Genomic DNA, 26,029 nt, shown 5'->3' on the forward strand with positions numbered 1-26,029 from the left:
AATTGTCCCCCTTCATAACTTTGTAAGGCTGACGGTGGAAAAAGCAAGGCATCAATTCACTTATAGGCAGCACATCAAGAAAAATGGCTGGCTGCTGGCAGATATTAAATGGCAAATCAGCTTAATTCACAACTAAGAAAGCAGAAGGCTAGAAAGGAAAGACAGTATCAGCTAGTTGGCTATATTTTTGCATGCTGCAAAATAAAAGAGGTGACAGCACTTAGACATCAGGTGCTGTGAACAATAGGAGGAGTTCTTGTAATTTTACAAGATGAATAACACTGGATTCTATCATTACTGCCTCTGTATCTAGTTTTGTGTAATTTTTGATTTTGAAATATCCAGCCACTGGCCGAGAGAGGACTTAATCTTGAAATTAACACTTGTAGCCACTACTTTCTTATCGAGAATCTGTATACAGACTAATATTACATTCTAGGGACTTTGTTTCCTATGTGGTAGAATCAGTCGTCTATCATGTCTTGCTCTCTACCACCCCCTGAACGGGAGGCAGGGAAAAAGCATAAAGACAGGAGTTATCCAAAGTCCCAAGTTCTGGTCCCAATATTTGGCCCTGCTTTGGGATGTTTACCTGATTTTTCAGTAAATGAAATGCTTAAACAGCACCCGATGCCTAGTCACCTTGTGGGACTACAGGGATATAGGGGGCTTGCGGGCAAGAAGTTGGACTGGTCTTCAGAAGAGCAGATGACTCCAAGGTCATAAGAGATCATACGGGCAATCTCCCCCCATGCCCAACAGAAAAGAGCTGTAGATTTAATAGTTCAAAAGTGTAACCAAATATCATAGAGAGAGGTCTCTCATGGTCAGCTTTCATGTTTGTCTCTAACAATTCAAAATTGTCCAAGTTGACATCAATAAACCATATGATTCCAGAGGCATAATAAGAATAAAGCAATTCAAAGAGCAAATCAGCCACAAGCCAGAAAAGGTGGGTTAGGGCATAAGCACTAACGCCTGCCCTTTCATGGGAACTCTCCCTCCAGGAGCCGTGCCTGTGAAGAAATCTGAGTCTCTCCAAGCCACGCAAGTACACCCGCACTCCTTTTTAGGTGTGCCTTGCACTATACACAGCTTAAGCTAATATGTTAGGGGCAACTTCTCTTTAATGCACCACACATCAAAATCATCTGCATGAGTGTCTGTCCTGTGCTTGTAGTGTATGTGTGTGGGATGGGAGGTGTCATAGGGAGAAACACAACCTGCTTAGATTTCTTTTTAAATGGATGATTGCCATTTTCTTTTTCTCGTCTGCCACTGCAGTTATGCTGATACAGTCTGAGTTCATTACTATATGATGGATTTCTTAAAAAGGAAAAATAAAATAAAGGAAGAGACAAATGTTATTTTTAGCTGATGGTTAAATTGTTCATTTACTTAGAAAATAGTACTTTTGGGTTAGAGACATTGCAGCATTATTAATATTCACCATTTTATTATTTTCCACTTAAGGCTATTTTTCTTTTAATATGAAAGTCTCACAACTGAATACACCCGGTTTGGGTACTGTATCATATTCAAGCTTTTTTATGTGATGGATTTTTTTTTTTACCTTAATGAATAATTTCAGCCTCCTTAATGAATAGCTGCTGCTAACTAAACATGCCATCTATTTGTTCCCTTTGATTTTTGAGAAAATTGCCCAGGTTTGGTTTCCTAGGGAATAGTTCTCTGTCATGGAGGAATGAATTTGGACTGATTAGCCACTTTACTTATTTGTCCTATCATTTTGTCACAGGATTGAAGGTCTGCTGTGAAAAGAGAAGTGGTAGTATGCAGGAACCATGTTCATTTATTTGACTGACATCAGTATGACATGCCAGCCAGAGCCCTGAAATACGAAACAGACAGCAATGGATTCTAGAACGAACTCGTCCACTTATTGGTGATGTACACTTTAGCAAGTCAGGTAAACTACCTTGAACATCAGTCTCTTACCTGTAAAACAGAAGGGGAGGATCCCTGCCCCACCCACCTCAGGGAGTTGTTCCCGAGATAAGGGAGGATGTGACACTGCTATCTACAGTCACAGGAAAATGATTCGTTAGCATTAACTCATCTGAGGCTATGTTGGACCCTGAGTGTGCCAGAATTATTCCTCATTTCTAATCTCATGCAACTGATGGTCTAGTGAGGCCGTCAGTCGTGTAAATATGGGTATTACAAACACTGTCGGAGCTCTCATAGAAGTACTAGAAGGCTGGACATGGGGTACAGAGTGGTAGAGGGGTGAGGAAAGCCAGGAAGCTTCTGTGAGCTAAGTCTTGATACCTAATGTAGGTATTTACCAGGCAGACAGGATGAGGTAGCATAGTCTAAGGAGATGGGATAAAATGAGAAAAACTAGGAAACAGCAGGGTATGGGAGGGACAGTAACAAACCAACCATCTGGTGTCGCTGGGTAGAAAGGGGCCAGACCGTGACAGCTTTTCAGACCACACTAAGGAACTTGGAGTTTATTCTACAGGGAGTGAGAAGCTTGGCTTTAGGAGTGCCTTCCAAATGTTCACAGTGTCCTTCACCGCCTTACTTAGAGTACTCTTTTAGTAGAGCATTTATCTAGAGCAGGGGTCCCCGACCCCCAGGTACCAGTCCTCGGCCTGTTAGGAAGCGGGCCGCACAGCAGGAGGTGAGCGGCGGGCGAGCGAGCGAAGCTTCATCTGCCGCTCCCCATCGCTCCCCATCAGTCGCATTACTACCTGAACCATCCCCCCCAACCCCCAACCCCGTCCGTAGAAAAACTGTCTTCCACGAAACTGGTCCCTGGTGCCAAAAAGGTTGGGGACCGCTGCTCTAGAGTACACTGTAATCAACTGTTTACTCCTATTGTCTCCCTGACTAGACTGTCAGCTCCTCCATCCCCAGCACCTTCGAGTGTCCAGTACGTAGTAGGAGCTTAGCAAATGCTGATTTTTTCATTCAAATGCTGATTAATAAATGAGTTCAGTGAAGCTTTTAACTAGGGGAGTGAGATGGTATAGATTTTCATGTTCTATTAATCACCCTGGCAATACTGGGAAAGGGTAGTACATGAAAAAGGAGTAACGAGGGTTCCATGATTTTGTATCTTCCTACTAAACTCTGGCTGCTGACAGTCAAGTTTTATTGGATTACTTCTACCATGAAACTTACAAACCATGAAGAAAAATGCCACTGTGTTCACTGTGTATGCAAATAGAGTCATCAATATGATGGAGAAAGGAGGTAATAGGAAATTAAGAAAAGTAACAGCATGCCTATTTAGTAAAGACCTATTTGTTTGATCTAACACCCCTGAAGTTCTTATTAAAGAGCTCAGACTTCGAGGAGCTTTTGTTACAAATTAACGTTATAGCAAAGGATATATATTTCTTAGATATGCTTGTTAGAACTGTGGAAAATATGGTTGCTTAGAGGTTTTACAGAACTTCATGTAGCTTCTTATTTCGAAATTGGGTCTCCTCATAACACTGAATATCGCATTTTTTTTCATTCAGGACTATTTTAATGATAGATTTTCACATACCAATATTCACTAGCTATTCAAAAAAATTCCGTGAACAAAGCATCTCATCTATAAGTTCCCTAAGGTGTGGAGTGTGCTAAATGGATATAATTTCTAGGTTTAGGAAACCATCAGTTTTACGGAAATCAGCCACATTTCTTTTTTCTTAGCACTATCTCACCAATAAAGCTGCCTTAATTACACAAACCTTTACATACCATTATAAATATCATAATATTACGATTTTTTAATTTAAGGAACAGGAAGAATATTTTATTTTCACTTCATAGTCTTCCACTCTTTTTCTCTGGAAAATAATTATTTCCTTGAGATTATGAGATTATAAATTCTATGCTCAGAGAAGGATTTGAAAAGGAGAATCGAGTTTAATACTTGGGCAGTGAGCAAATGGAGATTACATTTGAGGAGAAAAGAGAAACATTTTGACATGAATCTTATTAAGTCTGTCTTTTAAGTGGATGCTCTTTGTAAGTCCTATCAGTTTCCAAAGTCTCTCTTTGTCCTAAATTTATAAGTGGTTTAATCTGAGGAGATCTAAATGCAGTCCAGAGGCCGAGAGAGAAAGAACTGTGCTATTAATATAAGGAGCTGATCAACACTGACAATTCAGTGTAGGAGTGTGGCCAAGGGAAGTTGCTGAAAACTAAAAAGCACACACAATCTTAATTACGTCACAATCACTGGCATGTATAGTACAGGATGGCCTGCACTCCTTTGTCCCCTAAGTCAATGAAACTCGAGGTCATCATCCTGTCTCTGTAGCCTCGTCCCAGTTTTTTATGGTGAAGACAGCCAACAAATCTTTAGCTTGGGGCTGCCCAAATCTGATACCATAATGTGGAACCTTGGCAACATGGGCTCTGGTTTATGTCATGCCTATAACATATTCTCCTGCTAATATTAAAAGTGATGACGACCTGAGAGACATTATTTACTGTGAACTTTTCATAATCAAGTCCCCCTGTATCCATTCTAATACTATTCTTAAATTGAAACATCTATTATTTTCTCATGACTCCACAAATCTAGGTATTTGTCTTGATCCTAAAAATCTAGATTTTCAGAGTTGATTTGATTCCTTTCTGCTTCTTACAAGATGGAGGAACATGAATGATTACTCCAAATTCTTTAAGTACTCATGGGGAAATTGGCTAATCAAAGCATTCTCTGGAAGTTAATCTTGAGATATCTGCATACCATGGAATTTGCTGATTCTAAACCATTCATAAAATGGACCCATTCATTCAAAGAAGAGGCTGGTTTTACTCCAGTTATGTTGCTCCATGTGAACATAGTTGTAGGGGAAAAGCAAGTTTCAAATGGAAACAGCAGCATGGTATAATGGTTAAGAGTAAGGGTTTTGGAGTCAGACTGAAAATGTTTAAATACTAGATCTACCAATAATTTTCTCTGTGAATGTTGGCAAGAAAATTGACCTCTCTGAGCCTTCATGTACTTATTCCTGAGTAGGGAAAATAATTATCTCCTGCACAGAGGTTGTAAGGATTAATATAGTCTATATAATGGATCTGAGACTCTGGCTAACACAAAGTAGGTGCTTTGCTATGCAATAGCTGTTATTGATAATATGACTGTTTTTGCACCAACACTGTATTTACTTACAAATAAATATTATAAATTTATAAATACATAAATTTATAAGTTATAGATTTATTGAAAACCATAACTCACCTACCATTTCTAAAAAGAAGAAATGATTTTTATTTCTATATACAATATGCCTTTTAGTAAGCTGCCATTGTTGACAGCAATTCATTTGATATATTCTGGCAATATTTACCCAGTGTTATCGTACAGGTTATTACTGTCCATAATTGGCTTTTGGAGGCAGAAGGAGAATTTCGAGCTCTTCATTACAAGACTTTCTACAAATAGTAGAAATCAGTATTCAGAAAGCAATGTGGTGTTGACTTTTCTAATACTTTAAACTCATTGCCATATATTTTTCTGTTTCACTCTTTTTAGAGACTGAATTAAAGCAACATGCTTCTACCTGAAATTAACTCAAGTTTGTCTTTTTCTATAAGAACATCTAAAAAAAACCTTGCTATCTCTGATATTTCGGGGCTAGTCATTAAGAGGTTGGACAGCCCAGATACCTTTCCCATTGTAATTTCTGATTTGATGCCGTTACACTTAAATGGTTACCAGTGCCCTATGACATTCTAATTAGCCCAGGAGACTGTTCATGCTGTTAATCAAGCAGCCTACCAAGAAGTAAATTATGCTCCCAACTCTACCAGCTGCCAGGGTTCAGACCATCCAATCAAGCAAACATCACCATATAATTCTTCACATCCTCCATTTCTGTAATTATATATATATATATATTTAATATAATTATATATATTATATATATATATAAAGTCAATGATGTTATTTAAATAAATAAGATGAAAATAAACCAAATATTTGAATGGAGGATCAGTTGGTTTCTCTAGGACAAAAATTCCTGAAAAGTTTGTTACTAACAATGGATGGTAAGTGGGAATTAATTGTAGAGTCCTCATTGTTATTCACTTAAAGTATTTAAAATCCCATTGTCCTTTGTATTTAATGTGTGACCTTTGTTGTTTTACTGTGATGAAGCTGACTTGCAATTGTCTGCTCCATCTTTATGCTATTCACTGAAGTTTCGAAGTTCCAGAAATGATTTATAAGTAGGTATAGGGTCTTTCCTCACTGTTCTATAAAGTAGGAGTCAGGCATGAGGAAATTTCCTCCCACCGAATCTATTCACAATGAGAAAATTTCCCAAAAGGAAGATTTGTTTTTATTTTGTACTATCACCAGCTGAACATGCGCCAATACAGTCCACTCCTTTCACTGCTCCTTCTGCCAATCCCCCCAGCAAACAGAGTCCTCCTTGACATGACGCAACTCTTCATCATACAACCAAAAGCACGCTCATCCCCTCTCTGAGAGAAGACCCAAATTCTTGTGAATGATTTATTCCATTTTCAAGCCAGAATCTCTAGAGGTTTTCCCTTCCATCTCTAGGACTCTTGTGAGCCCTCCACAGTACACTTCAACTTATGGACTAATTTGTAAAGGTAATTACCACCAGTAAACCCATCTCAATAGTATGAAGAATGGAGATGAAAGAGAAATGGACACAAAAGAGAAGGGATACGGTTAATCTGGCAGGTTGATATTTTGTTGAAATGCTAAAAATGGAACTATGTTTCCCGTAATTCCCCTCCCAGCATAGATCCCAGTTGCAATGAACTATAAGAGACATCTCACATGTGATTTATAAAGCAGAAGAGCAACATAAGCCATATGTATATACATTTTATGCTTAGAAGGTTGAAGCAAAACAAAAGGCATTGTTGCAGCTCATGCCGGAAGCTTGTCCACTGGCTCACTTGTTTACATGCTGTAGCAGCTGGGCCTACAAGTCCTTCATCTTTTCCAACTCCTGGCCCAGGTATTGAAACAAATTCATGATTCAGGGCACCAGCTTCTCCTATCATGTAAGTTGGAGGCTTGGAGGCAGTATGTATCACATGGGCTTCCCCCAACCAACATGGCACATGGGTGCCAGTCCATCTTTATGAGTTCCAGATCATCCTTGAAGGTTCCAGTTTTTCTTGCTCTCCCCCCTCTTCACTTCCCATATGTTCTTCCTGACTGCCTGACTGCTGACTTCCAACTCCAGAACAAGTCTCAGAAGAAACAAACACCCATCACAGACTGTTTAGCCTAATAAATCTGTTATTACATGCACACACACACCATATATTATATATACACACACATATATATGCACATACACATATATGCATGCATATATGTGTGTGTATTTATAATGCACTACATAATACACTAAATAAAGTAGAAGTCAGTGTTCATAAATGAGTGTTTTTATTCAAACAAGATGATTGCTTATACAGAAAAATCCAGATAAACTCAATGTACAATACAGGTACAAAAATTACAGAATTATTTATAATAGCAAAAAGAAATTTAGAAACAACTTATATAATACTCAAAAGGTATCTGCTAACTACGATCATAATAAACTCACTCATCAGACAATTATACATTATTGAAAATTAAATGTGGATGCTTTTCCTAATCTTGAGCAAAAAATAAATAAGTTGCTGAAGGATCCAGATAGTATGCTCCCATGTATATAAAATGGAAAAATATGAAAATTGATATATTTTTTGTTGATATGCACATGTATAATAAACTTATGAAGTCATGAATGGGAACATAAAAAACTAAATTCAGGGCAGTGTTTACATCGAGGAGGGGGTATAGAGAGTAAGGATGGTGAGATCATGGAAGGTTACCCAGGGACCTTAAATAGTACTGGTACTGTTTTATTTCATAATCTGGGTAGTGGGTACACAGGTTTTTATTATATTTTTATGGACACCATTTTATGTTTGAAATAGTTCATAAGAGAGCCTTCCCTACAATTCTGGCCTTTTTGGTGAGATTTACAAGGGCTGCAAATATTCTCACGCTCTGGGTGTCTTCTGAGTTGATCTTACCCACATCTCTTCCCCAAATCTCTTTAGCAAGTGTCCTCAAATCTTGTTCATCTCAAGTCTCTGATCATTTGAGCACAGGAGACATTAGCTACGGTCTGTGAGTTGGTGTCAATTAATACAATGGACCATGCCTCCTTTCTTTCTCACGCCACCCCATGATTCCAGGACCCTTGTATTCTGGTAAGGGAGAAACAAAATATAAATTTGTTTTGGATTCAGAGCTTAAACATTATTCTGTAGGACAGCACTCCAAACTCTAAAAGTCATTTCCCTGCTGTTTCCTAAATTGGGTCTTCAATTGTCCAGTTTATCATTCATTTTATAAGAGCAGCTGCTTCTGTGTTATAGGCCAATGAATTCCATAGGCAACAGTCCATGTTTCGCTTTTTTAGGAAGAGATTTAGCCATTGTTTTGGAGTGCATCATTGGGCATTAAAGTAATTTGTAAATTTGCAGACAGGCAGGGCTATCATATGCAAATTCAGAATAAAGTTCATGCCTGTGTAGGTATCGCAGCCTCACAATGATGGAAGGAAGAAGCCATAAATAGTCATCTTTCTCCACACAGCTGGCTGGTTTGCAGTACCAGGGAAGATACACAGTATTGGGCTCTGCTGTTGGCAGTTTGGGCCCTCAGGAGTTGTATTAACCAGATCACGTTGCTTGGGGGAAGTCCATGTGATTCAGCCCATGAATGACCTTCATCTTAGACATTAGATTCTCTTTGTTTATGAACCCACTGCACAAGCAGCAGATGGTTAGGGATGTTCTCAACATCTGTAGAATGGGCCATTCTGTCCATTTGATTATTGAGATTCCTCTGCACTGAATAACCTTTGGTGAGACTTTGCATGGGATAGATTTCATCTTCCACCCCTGTGCCCATTCTGAGAGGTCTATTTGCATAGCTCTTCTGCAGAAATCCTTGTCATCAATCATCTAACTTTATTCTTTTGAAATTCCCGAGCATCAAGCAATGCCCACGAATCTACGTTTTCAGTTTTCTCTCTTTCCAGGGAAACTGGACCATTGAATGTATTCCTTGAGGTTATGTCCACTGGGAGGATTTCCTTTATCTATGTCTCAGGGCCACTCCTTTTTGCTAATGCCAACATACAGTGTGGTTCCATCTATAACAGCCACAAATATTCCCTCTGTAGTCACCTGGCCAAAAGAAACTACCCAGGGGGCCATAGAAATGGATTGAGGGAGTTATAACCATATGGCAGGAGTGATCACACTAGGAATCTGTTATCTGCTCCTACAACTTATTTTTGCCTTCTAGGTCTGCTCAGGACTCGGCCAATAAATCACACTTCCAACCTAATGGTATGCAGTTTATTGCCGGGCCTGATTTTATCACTTGCAGTTTTAGATAGTACATAGTTTGTGGAGGGAAGATTGGATTACACAGGCACATAATGTCCCATGGTCAGACTTTCAATCTACCCCAAACCGCTGTAACATGCCAGGACTTTTGTTTTTTTTTTTTTTTTTAGGAAAATGTCCATAGTTTTATATTTATTAAAGTTATAATTCATAATAAAATAACAATTTTAATTTGTATGTATCAAACATCATACCACAATATAAAGCAAATACAAAGATAATGTGATGTATATGTAACTGCAGTGATAGAAATGATCACTTCTCTGTCTTTAATCATGAAAATGATGGAATATGGAGTCTATAAACAGTAAAGTGAATAACCACATTTCATCTTTCAGAAAGAGAATATGACTTATTTCAAACGTATATGAATCAGTTATAAACAGTTTACCATATACTAAGACACGTAAAAACTTAAAAACATAAGAGAAATCATGGAGGGATAAACTTTAAAACATAAAAATAACCATAAGTGAATAACAAGAAAACAACATAAAAGCTAAGTATATTCTGTTTATTAGAAACCATGTACAAATGAAATGCTACTTAAAAACTGAGACACTGATGAAAGAAATTAAAGATGATACAAATAGATGGAGAGATATACCACGTTCTTGGACTGGAAGAATCAACATTGTGAAAATGACTCTACTACCCAAAGCAATCTACAGGTTCAATGCAATCTCTATCAAACTACCACTGGCATTTTTCACAGAACTAGAACAAAAAATTTCACAATTTGTATGGGAATACAAAAGACCCCGAATGGCCAAAGCAATCTTGAGAAAGAAAAATGGAGCTGGAGGTTCCCTGAATTCAGACTATAATACAAAGCTACAGTAATCAAGACAGTATGGTACTGGCACAAAAACAGAAATATAGATCAATGGAACAGGATAGAAAGCCCAGAGATAAACCCATGCACATAGGGTCACCTTATTTTTGATAAAGGAGGCAAGAATATACAATGGAAAAAAGACAGCCTCTTCAATAGGTGATGCTGGGAAAACTAGACAGCTACATGTAAAAGAATGAAATCAGAATGCTCCCTAACACCACACACAAAAAGAAACTCAAAATGGATTAAAGACCTAAATGTAAGGGCAGACACTATAAAACTCTTAGAGGAAAACATAGGCAGAACACTCTATGACATAAATCATAGAAAGATCCTTTTTAACTCACCTCCAAGAAAAATGGAAATAAAAACAAACAAATGGGACCTAATGAAACTTAAGAGCTTTTGCACAGCAAAGGAAACCATAAACATGACGAAAAGACAACCCTCAGAATGGGAGAAAATAATTTCAAATGAAGCAACTGACAAAGGATCAATCTCCAAAATATATAAGCAGCTCGTGCAGCTCAATATCAAAAAAACAACCCAATCCAAAATTGGGCAGAAGACCTAAATTGACATTTCTCCAAAGAAGATATACAGATTGCCAACCAACACATGAAAGGATGCTTAACATCACTAATCATTCGAGAAATGCAAATCACAACTATAATGAAGTATCACCTCACACCAGTCGGAATGGCCATCATCAAGAAATCTACAAACAATAATTGCTGGAGAGGGTATGGAGAAAAGGGAACCCTCTTGCACTGTTGGTGGGAATGTAAATTGATACAGCCACTATGGAGGACAGTATGGAGGTTCCTTAAAAAACTAAAACTAGAACTACCATATGACCCAGCAATCCCACTACTGGGCATATACCCTGAGAAAACCATAACTCAAAAAGATTCATGTACCACAGTGTTCACTGCAGCACTATTTTCAATAGCCAGGACATGGAAGCAACCTAAGTGTCCATCGATAGATGAATGGATAAAGAAGATGTGGCGCATATATACAATGAAGTATTACTCAACCATAAAAGGAAACGAAGTTGAGTTATTTGTAGTGAGGTGGATGGACCTAGAGAGTGTCATACAGAGTGAAGTAAGTCAGAAAGAGAAAAACAAATACCGTATGCTAACACATATATATGGAATCTAAAAAAAAAAAAAAAAGTTTCTGAAGAACCTAGGGGCAAGGGAGGAATAAAGACACAGACATAGAGAATAGGCTTAAGGACATGGGGAAGGGGAAGGGAAAGCTGGGACGAAGTGAAAGAGTGGCATGGACATATATACACTACGAAATATAAAATAGATAGCTAGTGGGAAGCAGCCGCATAGCACAGGGAGATCAGCTCGGTGCTTTGTGACCACCTAAAGGGGTGGGATAGGGAGGGTGGGAGGGAGACGTAAGAGGGAGGAGATATGGGGATATAAGTATATGTATAGCTGATTCACTTTGTTATACAGCAGAAAGTAACACAACAATGTAAAGCAATTATATTCCAATAAAGATGTTAAAAAAATAAAAATTCAAAAAAAGAAAAAGAAAAGTGAAGGGAAATGGTGATTTTCTGAGCAATAGCACTCTTGTTGTCAGAAAAGAAGGAAAAGAGAGTTAGGTACTATTCACAGAAAATGCACTGGGTAATTTTGTTAAGTATATGTTATACATTCCAATGCATTTTACATCAAAACTAAGTTCGACTCCATTACTCATGTAGGTTGGAAAAAACAAAAACTACAACTGTGCTATAAAAAAATGTATAGTATAAGACTTGAAAGTAAAGAAGTTCATGGTCTGTTAGGAGAATTCTACACATTTCTGGGCTGATAACTTGAAAGTTTTCCCAGTATGGTATTGATCAGTATATTATTATGCTTTTCTTAAGTATTAAAACCTAGTTATTTGTTTTTAAAAAACTGGCAAAATTTTTTGTTAAAGCTATGATAAAGACTTGATATCCTCAATATATAAAAATCTTAGAAATAGTTACAAATGGAAACACAAAGTGAGAAATTTCATCTAAGATGAAATACATATGGCTAAGAACTATGTGGGAAAAAGTTCATTCTCACCAATAATCAAAAAATATATGTTAAGGTCAGAAAATATTTTCACCTGTCAAATTACAAATAATTTAAAATATATAATACTCAATGTTGACAGGGTCCTGATGAATTGGGCACTCTCATATATATCCGGTGAGAGTGTACATTGATAACAACATTTCTGGCAACATTTTGACGATATCTGCCTTGACACAGTAATTTCTCTTCTGGGAATGTTTTCTAAGAACATTATCAGAGCTATGCGTGAGTCCTTTTGTGTTAGAATGCTCATTTCTTAGCTAACTATAATAATGATAAATGCAAGCAAACTGAATGTCCAACATTAGAAGAATGGTTAAGCAATTGTACAAACTGTACAATATTATCCAGACATTAAAATACATATTTTTGAAGAATATTTATGGACGAAGTATAATGCAGATTAAAACAAAGCTTGATACAAACTGCATATTGTCTACATGCCATGACAGACACATTTGCTTCTCCTAAATCCATTCTCCCCTTCCTTTTTTACTACCAGGCCCCAATATGCATTTATGAAAAGAAACCCATTCTTGGAAATTAAAATTTAGATCGAAAAGTACAACTAAAAATATAGGTAGAATAGCTGATTAGACATAGCTGACAACATATTAGTGAGCTAGATTAGGCAGAAAACTTCTCTCAGGATGCAGCACAATGGGGAAGAAAAGTATGAAAGAGAAGTTGAGGCACAGAGGATAATTCCAGAGGAAGAGAAAAAAAAAAAAGAATATTGGAAAACAAGATAGCAAGAGAAGCAAAGATCTTCAAACTGAAAGGGCATCTGAGCTCTCAAGCAACGTTAATTTTAAAAATATTCTTTAGCGTCTGATCTGGATGAGTTTTTTCTCTGATCCTCCTAGGTTATCCCAGATTCCAGGACCCTATCGGTTCTTGTCTCTCAAGTCAGACTCCCCCTAGAGAAAGACCCATTTTGAGAAATGGCAGAAGAGGAAGGAAATGTACAGAGTTGGATCTTGCTCCGTAGCCCTCCAAGTAATCATGCTGCCTCAGCTGTGCCACCCAGCTTCCACCTCTTGGCACGGGGCACTCTCAGTGCTGCTCTCACTTTTTGTGATTTGATCTTCCTAAATGTCCTGCCTACCATGCTAGCCTGTGGCTTTCCTCTTCTCTTCAATTCAGCTGACTTTTTTTTTTTTTTTTGCCTGAGAACATGAAATTCTTTTTTTTTTTTTTCCATTATTAGAACAGGTTTAATGAATTTATCAGCAATTTTGAAGACTCCTGGTTGACGTCCAGTGAGGATCTGTCATAACTCTTCTCCACGTCATGCTCCACCTTCACGCCCAAGCTTTAAGTTAGCAGCTTTGATCAGTCTAGTTTTAGACACCAGTGATTTTATAGTTCTGACTTGGCCTTATTCTTGGATGTGATGTATTTCTTTCAGAGAAGCCACGTTTATGTATCCAGCTTCAGAATTCTGTGAACACGAAAGAGACTCGAGGGACTTGGCGTTTACCATTGCTTCTTCTGATCTATGTTCTTCAGTTTCTTGAAGACTTCCAGCTGACTCTATCAAACCCGTTCCTGAAAAACTGGAGTTTGGTAAGGGCACAATTTTATTCAATACTTCAAATTCAGGGATGTCACTAATTGTTTCCTTTTTCCATCCCCTTACTTTCAGTCTGTATGTGTCTCTAGGTCTGAAGTGGGTCTCTTGTAGACAGCAAATATATGGGTCTTGTTTTTGTATCCATTCAGCCAATCTGTGTGTTTTGGTGGGAGCATTTAGTCCATTTACATTTAAGGTAATTATCGATATGTGTGTTCCCATTCCCATTTTCTTAATTGTTTGGGGTTTGTTATTGTAGGTCTTTTCCTTCTTTTGTGTTTCTTGCCTAGAGAAGTTCCTTTAGCAGTTGTTGTAGAGCTGGTTTGGTGGTGCTGAACTCTCTCAGCTTTTGCTTGTCTGTAAAGGTTTTAATTTCTCCATCAAATCTGAATGAGATCCTTGCTGGGTAGAGTAATCTTGGTTGCAGGTTTTTCTCCTTCAACACTTTCAATATGTCCTGCCACTCCCTTCTGGCTTGCAGAGTTTCTGCTGAAAGATCAGCTGTTAACCTTATGGGGATTCCCTTGTGTGTTATTTGCTGTTTTTCCCTTGCTGCCTTTAATATGTTTTCTTTGTATTTAATTTTTGACAGTTTGATTAATATGTGTCTTGGCGTATTTCTCCTTGGATTTATCCTGTATGGGACTCTCTGTGCTTCCTGGACTTGAGTAACTATTTCCTTTCCCATATTAGGGAAGTTTTCAACTATAATCTCTTCAAATATTTTCTTAGTCCCTTTCTTTTTCTCTTCTTCTTCTGGAACCCCTATAATTCGAATGTTGGTGCGTTTAATGTTGTCCCAGAGGTCTCTGAGACTGTCCTCAGTTCTTTTCATTCTTTTTTCTTTATTCTGCTCTGCAGTAGTTATTTCCACTATTTTATCTTCCAGGTCACTTATCTGTTCTTCTGCCTCAGTTATTCTGCTATTGATCCCATCTAGAGTACTTTTAATTTCATTTATTGTGTTGTTCATCGTTGCCTGTTTCATCTTTAGTTCTTCTAGGTCCTTGTTAACTGATTCTTGCATTTTGTCCATTCTATTGTCCATTCTATCTCCAAGATTTCGGATCAACCTTACTATCATTATTCTGAATTCTTTTTCCGGTAGACTGCCTATTTCCTCTTCATTTGTTAGGTCTGGTGGGTTTTTATCTTGCTCCTTCATCTGCTGTGTGTTTTTCTGTCTTTTCATTTTGCTTATCTTACTGTGTTTGTGGTCTCCTTTTTTGCAGGCTGAAGGTTCGTAGTTCCTGTTGTTTTTTGTGTCTGTCCCCAGTGGCTAAGGTTGGTTCAGTGGGTTGTGTCGGCTTCCTGGTGGAGGGTACTAGTGCCTGTGTTCTGGTGGATGAGGCTGGATCTTGTCTTTGTGGTGGGCAGGTCCACGTCTGGTGGTGTGTTTTGGGGTGTCTGTGGACTTATTATGATTTTGGGCAGCCTCTCTGCTAATGGGTGGGGTTGTGTTCCTGTCTTGCTAGTTGTTTGGCATAGGATGTCCAGCACTGTAGCTTGCTGGTCGTTGAGTGAAGCTGGGTGCTGGCGTTGAGATGGAGATCTCTCGGAGATTTTTGCTGTTTGATATTATGTGCAGCTGGGAGGCCTCTTGTGGACCAGTGTCCTGAAGTTGGCTCTCCCACCTCAGAGGCACAGCACTGACTCCTGGCTGCAGCACCAAGCGCCTTTCATCCACAGGGCTCCTTAATTTGGGATGATTCGTTGACTATTCAGGTATTCCACAGATGCAGGTTATATCAAGTTGATTGTGGAGCTTTAATCCGCTGCTTCTGAGGCTGCTGGGAGAGATTTCCCTTTCTCTTCTTTGTTCTCACAGCTCCCAGGGGCTCAGCTTTGGATTTGGCCCCGCCTGTGCGTGTAGGTCGCTGGAGGGCGTCTGTTCTTTGCTCAGACAGGACGGGGTTAAAGGAGCCGCTGATTCGGAGGCTCTGGCTCACCCAGGCCGGGGGGTAGGGAGGGTCACGGAGTGCGGGGCGGGCCTGCAGCGGCAGAGGCCGGCGTGACGCTGCAGCCTGAGGCGCGCCGTGCGATCTCCCGGGCGAGCCGTCCCTGGATCCCGGGACCCCGGCAGTGGCGGGCTGCACAGGCTCCCCGGAAGGGCGTGTGGCTAGTGACCTGTGCTCGCACACAGGCCTCCCGGTGGCGGCAGCAGCGGCCTTAGCGTCTCATGTCTGTCTCTGGGCTCCGCACTTTCAGCCGCGGCTCGCGCCCGTCCCTGGAGCTCTCTCAAGCAGCGTTCTTAATCCCCTCTCCTCGTGCACCAGGAAACAAAGAGGGACGTAAAAGTCTCTTGCCTCTTCGGCAGGTCCAGACTTTTCCCCGGACTCTCTCCCGGCTAGCCGCGGTGCACTAACGCCCTGCAGGCTGTGTTCACGCCGCCAACCTCAGTCCTCTCCCGGCGCTCCGACAAAAGCCGGAGCCTCAGCTCCCAGCCCCGCCCGCCCCGGCGGGCGAGCAGACAAGCCTCTCGGCTGGTGAGTGCCGGTCGGCCCGATCCTCTGCGCTGGAATCTGTCCGCTTTGCCCTCCGCACCCCTGTTGCTGTGCTCTCCTCCGCGGCTCCCAACTCCCCCACTCCGCCTCCCGAAGTCTCCACCCGCGAAGGGGCTTCCTAGTGTGTGGACACTTTTCCTCCTTCACAGCTCTCTCCCGCTGGTGCAGGACCCGTCCCTATCCTTTTGTCTCTGTTTAGTTTTTTCTTTTGCCCTAACCAGGTACGTGGGGGGTTCCTCGCCTTTTGGGAGGTCTGAGGTCTTCTGCCAGCGTTCAGTAGGTGCTCCGTAGGAGTTGTTCCACGCGTAGATGTATTTCTGGTGTATCTGTGGGGAGGAAGGTGATCTCCGCGTCTTACTCTTCCGCCATCTTCCCGGAAGTCAGGACTTTTGTTTTTTAATGAAATCTTGCTTCATTTATTTGCAACAGGACCTTTTTATGAAAGAACAGTTACTTGATGAAGGCATCAGGACCCTGCTGAAAACCCAACTCTAATTCTCTTGGAACTTGCCTCCTTTTCCATCCGGCATACCTCTGGAACCATTGTATCTGAGAGGTCAGCCTTCTATTATTTAGTCAAGCCCGTGGTGTTTTCTCAAATTGGTTAATTGAGAGAAAAAAAAAATTACGTCCTTTTGATGTTTTGGACACAGAGCCTAAGCTGTTTCTGAAAATGCGTGTGTGTGCACGTGTGGCTGCGGTGAAGCTGGAGCATGACGCTGCAGTAGACGTGGGCAACCCTGAGTGATGCCAAAACACTGTTTGCTGAAGCGATTTCAGTGCAAACAAAAGTTAAACATAGCCTCCTTGTGGACAACACACGAATAGCTGATGCTGGCTTTTACTGAACACGAAGCACAGAGCTGGGGTAGAGGAGGAGGTGAAGGAAGTAAACTTTCTTTTTTTTACATTTATACATTTCCCCCAGCATCTGCCCTGGTCTTATTTGTTTTTATTGACGGTAAGAGAAAAAGCTGAATTGCATTCTCCTTGTCAGACTTCTAATGGAGAATGTACATGCTAAGCCCTTCATTAAGAAAGAAAGTAAAGAGACAGAAAGTTGCTTCACGAACTGAAGCAGAGAAAAGTGAAATTACAACAGCAGTGAAGCCAGGGGATTAACAGAAATTAACACATTTTTGTGAACAAAAGAAATTGAGAAGTGGAAAACTGGTTGCAATGTGCTCCTACTGTGGTCTATTTAATTGATGCCAGGCTGTTCCTTACTGTGGAAGCAGCATTTTCAGTTCGTGAGTTTATAAATGCATTTCCCCAATAACTAAGCTGAACAGCTCATTAACTTTTATTCCTTTTTCACTTGAATGTAAGACCTTGTGTCATATTCCTATGAAAGCGTACAGAAAAATAATGACAAATCCTAACCATCAACTGTCAGCAGGAGTAGCCATGGGCTGGATCCTTCACACTGGCTCCATTTCTAAGCCACCAACTATGTAGGTGTGTAAAAAGGTAGCTGGCTACCACCCCCAGATAGACTCACTTTCAAACACAGGGTCACCATCTGGCTTTGTTTTGCCTTGGTAGAAAGATATAGTGTGCATTTTGGTTTGGCTTTGTATTGTCTGGTTATGTACAATGACAAAAGGTACAAAAGGAGAGGAGGAAAGGCCCGATGTTAATAATTATCCAGGTCCATTAATACTCAGGGGGAACATCTGCCTTTCAAGGTCATCGGTGCAGTAACTGTATGAAAGAAGTTTGTCTCAGTGAACAAGTCACAGGAAAATTACTATGGAGCCTTCTGTGCACATGGCGTAGCCCAGTGTAGAAAAAAGAATTATTATGCAAATGTCGGGGCTTCCATCGGACTCCCATGACCAGAACACAAGCTTTGCAATGACTGGAATAAAGCGTGTTACCAAAGAGACAGTGGGAGTCAGAGAAGCTGCATGTGGACACCTGTACGTTGTTCTCAAAGGGGCAGCATTCAAGAGGTGCAAATAACAACTATTCACACAATAATTCAGATTCTCAGTGCTTCTCCTTCTCCCTTTATCTTCTGTCCCCTGCCCTTTCTCTTTTGTTTTTTCTTTCATTAAATTTCCTTTAACTGTCTGTCTGACATCTGTCTTCTTGGCATTTACAGTCAATTTAATTCCTCCCCTTAGAATGCTTAGGCTCCAGGATTACATGTTCAATTCTGATGAAGAAGCAGCTTAAGGGGATGGAAAGAATAGGGACTTTGTCCTCCTGGCTTTTACCCCTTTCTAGTGGGCGATCCTGGGGTGGTGGTGGGGGGTGGGGGTCAGGAGGGTGTTCTTTAAATTCACTGAGGCTCAGTTCCTTTATCTTTGAATTGGAGCTAACGACAAGTCTTAGCTCATCGCCACGCCGCCACGCCTGGCTCAGGCTGCCCTCTTCCTGGAATACCTTCCTCCGTATCTGCACTTAACTAACCTCCACTCACCCGCCCTTTCAGTCTCCCTCAGGAAGCCTTCCTGGAGCCCACACGTTAGGATGTGCTGGCTGCTTCTGTGTGCCCTCAGCACCGCGTGCCGTATTTCTATTTCCGAACTTAATACAGCCCAGCAGAATTATATCGATGTGTCTGTCTCTCACTGAACCAGGGGCTCCATGAATAGAAGTCATGTTTTCTGACTCCCGAAATTCCAGCATCCAGGACAATGCCCCGTCCAGAGGAGCTGCTAAAGAACTAAATGTTTACATAACTGAACTATTTGAACTCTGACTTGTCTCGAGGATTAAATTACACATTGTCTATAAAGCACCCAGTGTGCCCGACACATGGTTAGTTGGCATGTCTGCTTAATTTAATTTAAAAAACCATGACAACTCCACGAGAAGAGATTATTTCATAGGCTGCTTTTGTTTCTTGGACTGATGTTCGTCACAGAGTAGATGGCCTTGAGGCATCCTTCAAGCTCTGCTCTCCCGGGGCAAATGAGAGCACGCCAGCGCTGAGCCCTCCTGCCTGGCGCTTACTGGGCACAGATTAGTTATTTGCTGAAGGAATGAAATAATGAAACATTATCACCCTGTGAAGCCCTTTTTTGCTCTTCTTGACATATTTACACACTTCCTTCTCTGAGCTCTCACATTGCTCATATTTTTATTACAGTGTTTTTCAGCCTGTACATGTCTGTTTTCCCTACCAAACTATGAAGTACTCCCAAGCAGGTGCTATTCCACAACTCATTCATTCTCAGCACTTAGCACAGTGCCTGATAGAGTCTAAGTTTAATAAACAGTTATAGAACTGGGCTTTATCCATGTTAACTAGACTAGCATTCAAAATTTTTCCTCTGCATCTTCCTCCCGTCCAATGTGCTAAAACTCTAGCAAATCTAACTTTCTTAGGAGGTTTAATATGACACCCACTACAGTGCTACCACCTTATTCCATATATTAGAAATTCCAAATGAGTTGCTCAATAGATCCTGAAAACTTAGTACAAATAAGTCAAAATAATAAAGCATTTCAAACGGGTAGATTAATAAATTTTCCCTATAGGTATGTAAGTCATCTGTTGCCTATTTCCGTTCGATATTGCTTGACTCAAGCTGACACTGACATAGACTGCTCCCATCCTAACTGCAGTTGGTAGGAATTGTAACCCCCTGCAGCTTAGGCACCGTGTTCCTCAGCAGAAGAGACAATCTGGTAAGTGACCTCCTTCTGATGTTTCACCATGCAGGTAACATACCCTGAATAACTGATAATGAAAAGTTCTAAATTTGACAAGGGAAGAAGCCATTGATGATTTTTAGTTTCCAATGCCCTTTTCTCCTCCGTAAGCGGGTCACTGGACAGAGATATCCAGGCGATTTGGGAGAGCTTCTCTGTATTCACAATTCAGTTTGCTCCAAACATCTGTGTCTATTACTGGTGGAAATTAAGATAAATGAGACCTCCTGGAGATCTTCTAGCATTGAGTAAGAGTGCTCAAGTACAGCGAACTGTGGAAGAGATTCATTTAAAGCTAATCAGAAGGCAGAAAATGGGTAATCATTCTCATTGCTGCTTTTGAGCCAGAGCACTGGCCTTACTAGTATAGTGGGACTCATTTGCATGCCTTCTGTTCAATGTGACAACATGGGAAATTACAAAGATCTTCATTGTGATGAGACACAGCTCGTGGGCTTACAATGTTTGATGTGGTAATAAGTGAATAATACAATAGTCCATCATACAAACTAGTTGAAATACAGATGAGGACAGGAGGTTGACAGAACAGTGAAATGGCTGACATTATTTCTGTGGAAAATAAAGTGATAAATCATGGAGTTAAGAAAGGGAGTGGGGCTTCCCTGGTGGCGCAGTGGTTGAGAGTCCGCCTGCCGATGCAGGGGACACGGGTTCATGCCCCGGTCCGGGAAGATCCCACATGCCGCGGAGCGGCTGGGCCCGTGAGCCATGGCCACTGGGCCTGCGCTCCAAAACGGGAGAGGCCACAACAGTGAGAGGCCCGCATACCGCAAAAAAAAAAAAAAAAAAAAAAAGAAAGGGAGTGAACATAGGGAGAAAGTAGATGATAGATGGAAAGACTAGTGGTCATTCTGAGATCAAATAATCAGACGTAATGTGAGTGAATGAGAGATGGAAGGAGACAAGTTTTCAGTAAAAGATTGAAATACTTTGGTTTAATATATTAGAAGAGGAGAAGTACCAGGTTATTATCAGGATATACTTATCAGAATGAGGATGTGACCGTGGGAACGGTTGGCTGGGGTACAGTGAAAGTGAATATCAGGAAATGAGAAGGGTTCACTATTTTGAGACCAAAGAGTTGAATGGCCCATCTGTGTGGTAACAGAATTTGGTGTGAAGTTGAAATTATGACTAGGTTCAAAATTCCACAATGAATATGCAGGATATGCAGAAGGTTTGGAGATGACAGCAACAAAGAAAAGTAGGGGGTTGTAGCAACTACATAACTTCCTAAGTGCAGAAGGTTTTGCCGAATTAGTGGAATGTCCTACTCAATTCAGGCTGCTACAAAAAAAAAATACCATAGACTGGGTGGCTTAACAAACATTTATTTCTCACAGTTCTGGATGCTGAGAAGTCTAAGATCAAGGTGCTGGCAAATTAGATTTCTGGTGATGGCCCATTTCCTGGCTCATAGATAGCCATCTTCTCACTGTGTCCTCACATGGCAAGGAGTGAGAGAGCCCTCTGAGGTCTCTTTTGTAAGGGCACTAATTCCACTGATGTGGGCTCCACCCTCATGACCTAATCACCTCCCAAAAGCCCCACCTCCAAATATCATCACATTAGGGATCAGGGTTCAACATTAAGAATTTTGGAGGACACAAATACTCAGTCCATATCAAAGACTAACGTGAAAAAGAACAAGATAGATACCAACTCTACCTCCTAAACCTGAGGTAACTGAGGAGAGAATAAACAGACTCTACTCAACATAGCTGCCTTGAAGGTACTGCTCTTGGACTGCAGCCAGGTTTTGCTTAAAACAGGAAAGTCACAGAGAATATCATGACAAGTTTTGAAATTAAAAGAAAAAGGAAGTGGTTGGGACAGGAGGAAGCACAGAGCTAAATGAAGCAGAAGAAGCTGAGGAACATGGCTTATATTTTGAGAGATAAGTAGGATGACCAGATATGAGTGATTACAAAACAGTGGGCTGCAAATATTCTAATTTGATCATTCCCAGAGTATCCAGGAAGATGGCAAGACTCCGGCCTCCCTAGAGAGTCGGGAGTGATATGAATTGAGAGTGATTCTGAGTGAGCTCAAGGCCAGGTGTGTAGCCAGTGGGATTAACTAGCTTTGAGGATCCTCATTATATGTTGGAAGTAGGTGATGCACCCTGAGAGTATAGGTTAAGAAAATCGATACGCTCTTAAAATAAGCAACCTGATCACTCTGGTTTCTCTAAGAACAACATTACTAGTACAGATGGAGACTCTCAGAAGATTTTTGGCATAAAATGTATTTTCCCTGATTCGAGTACCAAAATGTTAAATTTAGAAGGGAAGTAAAAGGAAATAGCATAATCATTCCTGGCAAGCTAAAACTACATGATGTTTAATAATATGAGATTCCTGGGAAGGCTGTGGAGAGATTCAAAACACTAAGCAATTCCTCCTCCTTTAATCCCTTTTAAATACCTGTATTAGTTTTCTACTGCTGTGTAACAAATTACCACTAATTTAGTGGCTTAAAACAGTAAGCATTTATTATATCGAAATTTCCACGGGTCAACAGTTTGGGCATGGTTTAACTGCTTCCTCTGCTCAAGGTTTCACAGGGCTCAAATGGCTGCTTTCCCACCTGAAACGTACAATTCACTTCCAAAATCACTTAGGCTTTTGGCAGAATTCATTTGCTTGCAGCTGTAGAACTCATGGCAGCTTGCTTCCTCAAGGCAGGAGCACTTCTCTGCTGCTTCCAGTCTCTGAGCTCAGGGAAACCTAAGCCCTCTTTTAAAGGATTCATCCGATTAGCTCAGGCCCGTCCAGGACAACCTTCCTTTTGCTTAACTCAAGGTCAACTGATTAGGGACCTGAATTACATTTACAAAATCTCTTCTCTTTTGCCATATAACATAAAATACTCATGGGAGTGATATTCCATCATATTCTATAGGTTCAGTCCACCCTTTGGGGAAGGGGATTATATAAGAGCAAGTGGGTATCCTGGGATCCATTCTAGAATTCTGCCTAACACAATATCTGAACAACAAAACTCCAGTCTATCCAAGATTCTGATAACAGTTGTCTATAAATAACTACTCACTTCTTATGAGATGAAAAACTTCACCCTCTTTGGCTACACGTTCTCTCAATTACACTGCATTTTTGTCTGGCCTAGACCTAGGAATATTCTGTAACTGTGTTTCTCAAACTTTTTGTTTGTTTGTTCACTGTTACTTCCCTAAAGAGCCTTTTTAGACTTTTTTTCTTCCCAAATACCCTGCCCATGAAAATTTAAAACCACAGAAATACTGAATATTTGTTTATATGCTATATGTCTGTGCTTTATACACAAAATAGTAAGATTATGCTCCTCCCTCCACAAAGAACCAATTTTTATCTCCTTGGGAGTGACACAGCCCCTGTTGAGCAATCGTGTTCTATAAGATCAATGGCCCATCACTACATAAATAATCACTGTGCTCTGTTCTTCCTTTTACTTTTGCTCTCCAGCCCTGATACCAGTTCCCATGTTCTGTTCTCTCCAATTCTGTAATGTAAGGACAACTAGGGTTTGCTGTTGAGTAGGATTTGAATAACCTATGTCCCAGTCCTGACTTTGCAACTGATTTTCGATGTGACCTCTGGCAAGCCAAACAAGATTTTGGTGGTGCTATTTCTTCAGTATTTCAGAAGAGTACAGTGTTGTAAGGTTATAATAGAGAAAATTAATTTGACATGCCTAAAGTCCTTCTTAGAAGAGGAAAGGACAATTCTTTGTCATTTTAAAAGGAAATATGAAAAATGAAGTTTCTATTCCAGGAGCAGGGATTTAGAGATAAAAAGATGTATAAATTATGTCAAATGTCCTTTAATGATGTTGGCAGCTCTCATTTGTATTCTGTGGCGGTTCATTATGTTGGTGCAGGGGCCAAGGATAGCACCTGTGATCATAAAACAATGACTAAACTTGTAATCAACTAAAGTTCACGAAATCTTAGGCTGCTTTTTAACATATTCTCGCCTCCCGTCCCTTGGGGGCAGGTTTGCCTCTTGAAACATTCTTTCCAGAGCCACCACACATTTGTTTTCGTGACAAAACAAGGAGAAAGCCGTGGAGCTATTATCAACCAGTACCCCAGACATCAGCACACACTAATTCTTTAGTACACACTACAGGCACAAGACTTTTGGAAGGTTCTCTGCAAGACTTCAACAAAACAAGGTCTACCCTCTTCATATCCTTTGCTCTACTGCCATGATTTTAGCAATTTCCAAATATGGGCACCATTCCAAGGTTCGAGATGTAACTTTTATTTACCAGACCTTCAGCTTAACATTTTGAGTTTTCCACAAACCAAAAGCACATGAATCATGGCATTTCTTGTGGTGGGGGGGAGTGTAGAGTCCAAAGCACATCTAAAGAATCAGGTTGGAGTTAATGAACATTATGCTCTTGAAATTAAATGAAATTTCACGTTTTATGTATCTTTGTTGAAAAATGTGCCTCTGTTCATTTTGCCATAAGCAAAATGCTCACCATGTTTGAAAGCCCCTCTACTCTTCTGTTTTCACAGCCATTTCTGCAGCTGTGAGATTCTGTCTACCCTGATGAAATCAACATTATTGTTTCAGACGCAGCTAGGATCCGCGTTGTAAGTAAATTATTTCAACATTATTTTGCACTCAGAACACTAATAAAACTATTATTTCCTCGAACAGCGTAGAGGGAAATCATGTCATTGTTTGGATGAAAGTGACACATATATTACACTTGAGTTGACTGGACACAGTATGGAATTATCCTTGCCACAGTTTAGCAGCACAGAAGCTGGAAGACTAGAGTTCAACAGAGTTACACAAGGATTTCTAAGCATTTAGAGAGCAGAACACATACCCCGTAGATTAAAACTTAAGTTTCGTTTACCAAACACTACTATTTGCAAATAAAGCCTACGTTTCAGACCCAAATGCTTGATTTATCTCCATCTCTATTTGTGGAAAGTAACCGTTGTGCTAAAGAAAATTGGGCTCAGTGGCAAGATCCAGTGTGGCAGGAAAGGATGCCATGAAGTTATAGATCCAGGCTTCAAGTAAAGCCTTTCTACCAACCCCCGCCCCTCAAATACTTCCTCCTTTCTCTCTGGGATCATTTTTATCTCCCTTTAAAACACTAATGAAATTGAAAGAAATAACCTCTAAAGCCTTATGAGTTACCTGACATACCTACAGGGATGACTTGTTCAGATCTCTTCATCAAAGTGTAAACAAAAAGAACAAAGAGTGTCATTCATCCCTTTATACAAGGGTTAAGTTGAAAGTCACTACAGTCACCCTGAGGGGAATTTGAGATGGGGAAAAACAGATGGAAACATTATGTGCTTTGCATTTATGGCCCCTAGATAGTTAAGATGCATCTCTAAGGAAGATTTTCAATGACCTCAGATTCTTGCATACACAGAAAAGCAGTAAAATCATTAACTTGAGATATGTGTTCTTTGTGAATGGCAGTAATCTTTGACCAAGACATATCCTTGATTACATGTATTTCCCAGCCCCAAATGCTTATATTACCCACTCCTCCCCTACCTGTCTGCCCAGTCCCTTCAGACTTACTGAGAGGCTGTTTCCCAGGCTATCGTCCTCAGTCATGTCCCTGAATAAAATTTAACTCACAACTCTGTTTAAAGTCGACAAGAGTGTGGAAGCAGGGACAGGGTGAAATGATATACTGCAGAGGAGGAGAGGTGGTAGGTCATGCTATTCCACCAACTGAAGACTCTGTAGAGAAAACCATAACCTGACTTTTAAAATACAATATTCCCAAAATTGTCCCTTCAATTACCCATGGTGAACACACCTGGAGTGGCTCTCCTTGCCTGTCATCATCATTTGTTCATACCTTGCTTATCCATCAGAATACAGCTCACTTG

This window comes from Orcinus orca, chromosome X, assembly GCF_937001465.1.
Source record: "Orcinus orca chromosome X, mOrcOrc1.1, whole genome shotgun sequence".
NCBI classification, from domain to species: Eukaryota; Metazoa; Chordata; class Mammalia; order Artiodactyla; family Delphinidae; genus Orcinus; species Orcinus orca.